General features: G+C 35.6%; 1 long non-coding RNA gene across 1 annotated transcript; it reads right to left on the bottom strand.

Annotated features, from left to right (window-relative positions):
- Window positions 1-502: 502 nt before the first annotated feature.
- LOC103099904 (uncharacterized) lies at window positions 503-1,467 on the bottom strand. The gene is made up of 3 exons (XR_471614.3): window positions 1,246-1,467; window positions 993-1,110; window positions 503-883 (listed from the first exon to the last, which is right to left on the bottom strand). It is a non-coding gene; the product is annotated as an uncharacterized LOC103099904 (long non-coding RNA).
- Between the last annotated feature and the right edge of the window lie 7,548 nt (window positions 1,468-9,015).

The following is a 9,015-nucleotide window of genomic DNA, read 5'->3' as shown; positions in this document are numbered from 1 at the left end:
ATTTGCATATATATATATATACACATATATATGTATATACATAAACACCAAGAAATTTCCAGTGAAAATTTCTTTGGTTGTATACATCAATTTACATAACTCTCTACTTACAGATACCAGTGACTACTTGTATGTATTAATACATTATATAATGTGTTCATTAATATATATTCATATATTATATTGATTTATATAATATATCTAGCTACCTAGAGATGTTTATCAAATATAAATACCTATTTACATGTGTATTTATTTAATCATCCCACATTTACCTATAGTTATATTTTAGATAACTAAACAAATAGTAGTCATTTAAGAGGCTTGCTGATTGATAATACATATTTATAAATATTAATACTTTAAAAATAATGAAAGGCATATAGTATCTACCTATACCAATAGAGTATAAGCTATTTGAAGGAAGTGACTTTTTCCTTTGTATTCCTAGTTCCCACTACATAGTAAATATTTCATAAAAGCTTATTGACCTGAATGTGTTTTACCCAAAATTACACAAATAGTAACTGGCAGATAAATGATTTGAATACAGGCTAAGCATCATTAACAACAGAACTTCTATTAAGTCAATCTGCCATGATAGTTTGTAGGTAAGAACATTAGTTTATTTTCCAAAGAAAATGAATTTTTTTTTCAGGCTCATTCATACTAAATGAGAAGAGATAACTTTTAATTTTTTTTTTCCATATAATTTTGGCAAGGGCCTGAAAACCCAGGGGTGTATGCTATTTTTCTGAACATGTCATATTAGTAGATTAATTCAGTACCATCCACAAACTTATTGGACAATGTGCACAGCTTGAAGTCCCATGTCTACAAGAGCTGCAGGTGTTGTTATTCAAGAACTGGAAGAATGGGAGCCCTGCCAGGAAAAAGAAGCTATGAAGTAGGGCAGGCAACAATGGACAAAGCCTGAGGTAGACAGACCCCACTGCCCAGAAAGCTCTGTAATTCGCTTTTTCCATTGTCACCTTCTCTGCTGGGTCCTTATGCTCTCCTTCATAGTGACTATCCCCAGTGAATCAAGCAGAAAAGACATTCCAAGGCAATCTCCCACAGTCTCTCCTACTGAGCTTCTACCTGGTAGTCCTATTTCCCAAGAAAGGAAACAAACATTATTGCTTGACTGGACCTCCTTAGATCATGATGGATCAGAAACCCCAGCACCCTCTCCCTGGAAACCTTCCTTCCACTAGAAAAGATGGAGGAGATCCCCACACTGACCCAAAACACTCAAAGTCCAAGTGATGTGAACTTTGAATAGGAGTATCAGTGCACACTGCCAGCTGTAACCCTCTCTCCCAGTTCCTACAAAGAACTCCCTAAAGAGATCAAGCTAGATCAAGTGTGGGTTTTAAAATATTGTGGCCAAGGGAACTGCATTCCCCAGTATGCCCCAGGGGTCCCTCCCCCCTCCTTCCTGGTATGGGAGTGGTCTTAAATGGACCAATCCTGTGCGGGGAGGGACCACACCCTCTACTACCTCATATGGGATTGGTCTTAAATTCACCCAATGCAGTGCTAGGGAGGCTGCATTTCCCTCCTCCCTCTTCTTCTAGGCCTGGGATTGGTCTATATAAGGACCAATCCTGTGCCTGGGAGAGAACTTTGATTCAGTTTAGTAGAGTTAGTTAATTTCAAAGGGGGGGGGAACTTTTTTTTAAAATTTATTTTATTAAAGTTTATCAGATAAAAGAAGGAGTTTTGGTTTTATTTTTAATCCATTTCACAAGTAATGACTTCAAGATCTGAGAAATGACCTTCAAGGAGCACAGCTCCTGGGTTCCTTGTGTTTCCTTATTGGATGAAGCAGTGACCACTTTCCTTGTCCAAGAGACTGGATTATGTTTCTCCATTTGAAAAGGCTGTGTCTTGTCATTAGAAATAACTTGTTGCAGGGTTTGGTTCAGTTTTCATAGAGTTTGGAGGTTTTTAATCCCCAGAATCAGTGAGAAGGTTTTTGCTTCATTTTGTCAAGAGTATGTTTATGTGTATATGTGTGTATTTAGACAACATGGTTTAATTTCTTGTGTTCCTGAGCCTAAATGTCTGAATAAACTTTCAATAAAGTGTTCCCTAAAAAAATGAAAAAATGCTACTTTATATATTATTACAGGTTGTCCTCATTCCTAATAAAAGTTCTTTACCACAAACTTGAAAATGTTGTCATTTTCTGTCAAAACCTTTTAATGAGTGCAATATGACTTGGGAGTCAAAAGACTTGGTATAAATCCTGGCTCTATAATTTACCATATACTCTATGTGACCTGAAGCAAGTCATTTAACCTTTCCAGGACTCAGTTGCTATCATATGTAAAATTAAGAGATTGAACTAGTTGAATTTGAACTTCCTTCCAAATTTTAATCTGTCATCCTCTGAACTTAAAATAGCTAAACAACAAACATTAACAAATTTTGTAGGCTCTCAACATTTATTCAGAATAACAAATATTTTTAGAATACTTTAAAGTTTGTAAATCACTTTAATTATCTCATTTGATGCTCCCAGAAGCTTATGAGGGAGTTCTACTGTTTTTATCCCCATTTCATAGAATAGTAAACTGAGGCTGGAAGAGGTTAACTGTCTTGTCCCCGGTAGCATAGCCAAATATGCCTCTTTAATGGCAAACTCTGGTCTTTCTAATTCCAGACCTAGAACACTATACACTATTCTATCTAGTTTTATCATAACTAGAGAAGTAGGAAGAGAAATTCTTGTGAAATTTCAACTGCAGAGAACAGTCTACTGAACAGTGATTTTTTTTATCCATCTGCCACTATATACTTGACCCTGAGTATTCAGAGAGCTTCGTTCCCAATGACTACAAAGAAAGTGTTGCCCCTTTTCCCAGCAAAACCTTTCTCTAGTCATTTTTCTTTACACCTGAAGGAAAAAAAAAAGTACTATGAGAATGAGTTTCTAACGCAGATTTGTCAGGAGACTTGAACTAGAGTTTGCTTTCTGCTGATTCACTGTGTGACTTTGGACAAGTCTCTGGTGACTGACTTTCTACCTGAAGACTTCAGAATCTGTATGGTGAGGATCATCTCTTTTACTCTTTCATTCTCTCATAGGTATTTGGGGAGAAACTTGGGGGGAGGGGGACAGAGTCTATTAAGTGTTTAGAGTTCAGTAATACCTTAGAAAGCTTTAATTCACTAAAGAACAGTCAAATGTAAATGCCTTTTAAGACCCCTTTTTTTTCCCCAAATGCTACCCAGTCTCTTTTTTATTGAACTAAAAAAGTGTTGCTGTAGTTATTTTGTAAAAGAAACATAATTTGCAAAAAGTAGACACTGGCTGGGAAGAAGAAAATCTCAGCAAAGTCAAAGACCTAAACACACGCTGATACAGTAGAGAAAAGGTGAGTATCCAAATAGCAGTGTGCTTTATTTCTTAGGTGTTCAATTAGGTACCATTGCAGTAAATTAGGTACCAATGCAGTAAACTACACAGATGTATGGGAGGCAGGAGGGGGAAAGGCAAAGAGCAAAGACCTTTTAATACCATCATTATCTGGGCAATGTCAATACTAAATAAAAAATAACCATTTTTCGGTCACAGGCAGATACATGTTTCCAATGAGGATAAGTTTCTCCTTTTCTCCTTACAGCTTCTGGTGCCTAGTGGCTGCTTATTCCAGTGTCCAAAATATCTGTTCATGTGCAGTTCATGGTTTCTTCATGGGAGCAAATCACCTCTACACATGGGTGCACACACACACACACACACACACACACACACACACACTATGAAGTTAAAAATAATAATAAAAGGAGGATCTTTATTTCATCACAGCTTTTTAGATTTGATAGAAATAAAGTAAGGGTAGATCAGTTCACTTAGAGAATTGGAAACATTCCACTGGCCTACCACTTTATTTTTAGGTAGCATATTCAAGGGACTTTTTGATGCTTGCCTGTCCCTTTTCTATATCTCTATGTTTTCAAACTTCTTTTTTTTATTTAAATTTTGTTTTAAAATATCTTATTACTAAGGCATTGTGGAATGTGGAATAGAAGGTCAGACTCAGCATCAGAAAGACCTGGATTCAAGTTCTCTCTCTAGTATATATGCCCTCTGAGTAACCACCACCAAATTACTTGACCTTTCAGTGCCCATAGGCAACTCTATAATTTAATGATCATTTGCTATCTCTGTCAATGGAGGGAGTTCCCATTCTACCAACTCCCTACACAGATTAAATCACCAATCTGGAGCTTTACTTAAAATTCTAACAAAACAGGATTTAAATATCTTTCCCAGAACCTCCTTAAAATACTATCCTTGATATATCATACAGAACATTTTGGAACTTCTTTTTGGACTACCAGCCATAAAAACTGAATATTTTATTATAGTTTCTCAAAGGTTAAAAGGATAGCTCAAGGAAATCTATATTTTCATGGAATATTTTCCCCCAGACCATCCCTATTGCATTCAAACTCTGTCAGTGGAATGAAGGGGAAAAAGAGACATCCACAGGTGTGTTCAATTGTATGCTCTATTGACTAAAGAGTCTAAAATGGAGATATACACTGGAACTTCAATAGAATCCTCTCCATTATAAAACAGATTGTTCATGAGTACATCTTTGACTTCATCCATGACAATTTTGTTTCAGAAGAACATACAGGACTTCATAATAAGCTAGTGTTATGGAGCATACCAGAGATATATTTGTGTCCATGTACCATTTTCCTTACTGTCCTGAGGCTACTTTTCCACTCTCTTATAAGAATTTTTTTTTTCTGTAGCTTCGAAAGTAATGTAAGTTAGCTTCTTTGAAAATACCTGCAGGGTTTCAGGAAAAGGCTAAGAAGAAGCGGGAGAATTATCTCTTTTCCCACCTTAAGGGATATATAGGCTCAGAAGTAAGGAGGCAGGCAAAACTCAAAAACCCTTTAATTCTCCCATTTCCTTTTTTTCCAAGAGTTCAAGGCACTTCCTCTGCCAGAATAATTGGGAAAATACACAGTACATGGCTACTTCCTTGTCCAATGGAGCTTAAAGCAAACTGATTTGTCTGTATTCTCAATCTATCATAGGTCAAGAAGTAAGTTGAGCGTATCAAAACAGCAATTGACTTACTTGAGACACTAGGGTATCATTGAATGCAGTGTGGCAACAATTTACTAAATAGTACACCAGTGATTGGAAAGAGGTAATATAGTTCCCAAAGTGGTGAACTGATTCCCAGGAAGTCATTTGCACCTTGGGAGAAACAAGTGTTGATCAGCCCATTTACTGCACAATGTACTAGGCATGACAGAACCCAGTATTAGAATCACCACAATGGGCTCAAGATACACAGCATTCATTGCAATGAAAAAATATGGGGGCAAATAACTAGATTCTTGCTGGGGAGGATCTAGGCTGGAACTTTGTTCTCTCCTAATAATAGCTTACAATTATATGCTGCCATGCAGTTGCAGAGAGCTCTGTATTCACTATTTCATTTCGCCTTCACAGTAATTTCAGAGTCCCACAAGTATTTTAATTCTTATTTTACAAACAAGGAAACTGAGGCTCAGGGGTAAGGTGATTTGCCTGTACTCACACAATTAGTAACATGGAAGGAATACTTACTTGAACAAGGGCTTTCTGCTCTTAAGTCTTTGAATACTCTTTCTCCTTTGCCATAGTATAAATAATAGCGAGGCTGTCTATAATTTAGCACTGTATAGCAAAAGAGACGGCATCATTTTAAATTTTAAATCTTTAAAGAGCAAGTATTTGTACAACTCAATGAAAATGAAAGTTGATTTTAAAGTTTGAGCCTCCCTTGCATTTCCTGATTATAGGGGCTCATTTCAGCTTTCAAAAACCTAACAACAATCCTACATAGCTCCCTTTGTGGAATATTGGCAATGCTCAAAATATTATAATAAAATGGGGGGAAGGAAGAAAGGCAGCAATCATGATTTAATCTTCCCAATTTCAGAGCTTCTATGTGCTTCTGTTAACGAACAATGCTTATTGTCCAGTAGTTTTTATTTCCATGTGTTTTCTTACTAATAACAAACACAGAATGTATTTTGTTTGCAGAACATATGAGTGTGTTTGAAAATGTTCAAGTTCCTTTTTTTTTGTCTCTCTTTCTTGTTCTGTTTGTGGCTCCTTAAAGAGTCCTTGAAGAAAATGTAATGCAAATCTCATTCCATTTTTTTTAATGTCACATTCTGTGCCCATAACAACTGAACAAATTATTGATTTTCAATAGCAAAATTATTTAAAACACCTATTTTATGCTTCCTGGATCAGAATTAGCTACAAGCTTGAAGAAATGACATTTATTTAAATTGTGCAACCTGATATGGCAAGAAAACTACTGCTGAGTGAGCGCTTATGATAGCAGTGTCATTTAATAGAACTGCCAAAGTGTTTTTCCTGAAAAGCTGAAGAGTCATATAGCAGGGTTGAATAAAAGTTTCCCTTCTTGATAGCGTAAAGCATTTATTCTGTAGGAATAACTCATGTATGAATCACCCTGGAGAAAAGTACCTGTAGGGTACTAAAAAATAATGCCATGCCGCATTTTTGCTGTCTACAAAGAGTGAAGGAAAAATGTATATTTTAGGCATGCACTGAGTGAGAAACTAAGAAGAGGGGCAAAGCCTTCATGGGAAGATTTTGTCAGTTTCTGGCAGGGCAGCTCAAAGTGTGTTGATCCAATTCAACATCCCAGTGAGCTTTGGAAATTTGAATTAACAACACAACTGGTATGCTCCCTGGCTTTGGACTGACATAAAGGTGGGAAAATAAGACAAGGAGAAAAAGAAAAGAAGGAGAGGATCCAGGAACTGGATTCTGCAAGGAAAAGAAATCTGAAAACAGGAAACAGGAAAAAATTAGAGGGGCAAATGAACTGTTCTTAGAACTTTGACAGCATGTTTAAAAAAAAAGAAAGAAAAAAAGATCTGTGAGTTTTTTTCTGGTCTTTGTTTTTAATTCAGTGCGCCATCATCAAGTGAATTAGAGCTAGATCTTAGCAAAGTTAAACCCAAAAGTATAGTTCAAACTTTGAGGTGAAACAAGACCACTCAGTGAAATACCAGGAGAAAGAGAATATACAAGCATGCACAAAATAACATATATGTGTATATACATACATACATATATGCATATACAAAAGCATGGTATTACATATGCATGACATGTTTATCTATTTATAGAAACATATTTATGTGTCCATGTATAGATACATATACGTGTATAAACACAAAAAACCCTACTGTTTCCCAAGATTATCTGAAAATTCACTAGAAAACCAGCAATAATGCTATTGCATGGCCCAAAATAATGAAATAATGTTATTTGAACTCTACCCAGAATTATCTGAAAATTCACTAGAAAACCAGCAATAGTGCTATCTATTGTATGGACCAAAATAATGAAATTATGTTATTTCAATTCAAATAAAATTTCACAATAGGATGCTTTTATTTTTCTCCTTGCATTATATTTTTACATTGTGTATTGCTTTAAAAAATTAAAAAAAAATTAAAAAACAACAACTATGCTCCCTTATTCAGGTCTTATTCAGATATTTCATTGTGGTACTTAAGTGACTTTAGGTCTCTAATGCCCATGCTGACACTTAACAAATTCTGGAAGATTCTATTGAGATAGAAAGTCCTAGAACAGGGACTTTTCCTATGAGAATGTTTTATTGTTTTAAATAGTGTTTCAGCATGATTGGTTTTCTTCATAATCCTACATATTTTAATTTATACACATTATTCTGAGAATTCCATATGCTTCACGATACTGCTAAAGGATTAGTGAAAAGACAACAGAAGGAGTTAAGAACCCTTAGTCTAGGATAATGGCTGGTACATCTGTCATCAAGGACCAGTCTACCTAAATTAGAATATGCTTTTAAACAGAAGTTTGTCCACCATATGATAGATATAAACATATATAGATATATAGAGAGATAGATATAGATATATAAATATATTTTCACCCAGACTACTCTAAGATAACAGCTACCACTTCTGCCACTACTACTACCACTACAACAACGACTACCATCACTACTTCTATTGTTGTTAGTCCTTCCTTTTGAAGAGGACCAAGGATATCCCAGGGCAATGTTTTAACTTTTCAGAGAGTTGGATTTAAGTGAAGCAGATTTTCACAAAGTTGTCAGTCTTCCAAAGTCATCCAAGGCCAGTGGAAAAACCAAAGTGAGGATGACTAGAGATGGCCCAGGATGCAGTGAATGACCTTAGCATCCTCGATGTGTGATCAAGCTCTACACACTCCACAGTCCCCACTGCAGCTCCTTCATGACCAAGGGAGCAAATCATTCTTGTCAGCTCTTTCAGCCAGGAGGTCTCCCAATGCTTAGAGTAGACACCCCCAAAATCATTGATATTTGGAGTATTAATTACTTTGTTTTATTATTCCATATATAATATAAAATATATAATGATACATGTACATATCACATGCATAGAACTAGTAGATAAAACCACCTATCATCATCATCATCATCATCATCATAGCTTAGTATTCACATAGCTTGTATTACATGGCAGGATTTGGGCTAAGTACTTTTTAAATATGATCCCGTTTGGTCCTCACTTTTTCTTCTTTGCATTATATTTTTCTTTTGTGTTTTGGTTTAATTTGTTTTTTATTTTTTACCTTGAGAAGTAAATCCTTACTACTTTTTAAAATTTTTTACACGTTTACCTTGAGAGGTAAATCCTATTTTTATCTCCATTTTTATAGTAGAGAAAACTAAGGAAAAGAGTTTAAATTAATTTGCCCGAGTCATACAGTAGTGTCTAAGACTGGATTTGAACTCAGATCTTGCTGACTCCAGCTCCAGCACTTGACCCACCACACCTCCTAATGCTACCTGCACATCCATGTACATTGATATGCATCTATGTGTATGCTGATATAATAATTGTAAAGCACTTAGCAAAGTGCCTGGCATGTAATAGAAATTATTTAAATGCTATTGATAATGAGGATGG

This window comes from Monodelphis domestica, chromosome 8, assembly GCF_027887165.1.
Source record: "Monodelphis domestica isolate mMonDom1 chromosome 8, mMonDom1.pri, whole genome shotgun sequence".
Lineage (NCBI taxonomy): Eukaryota > Metazoa > Chordata > Mammalia > Didelphimorphia > Didelphidae > Monodelphis > Monodelphis domestica.
Note: the sequence above shows the minus strand (reverse complement) of the source record. Positions and strands in the feature narration are given on the sequence as shown.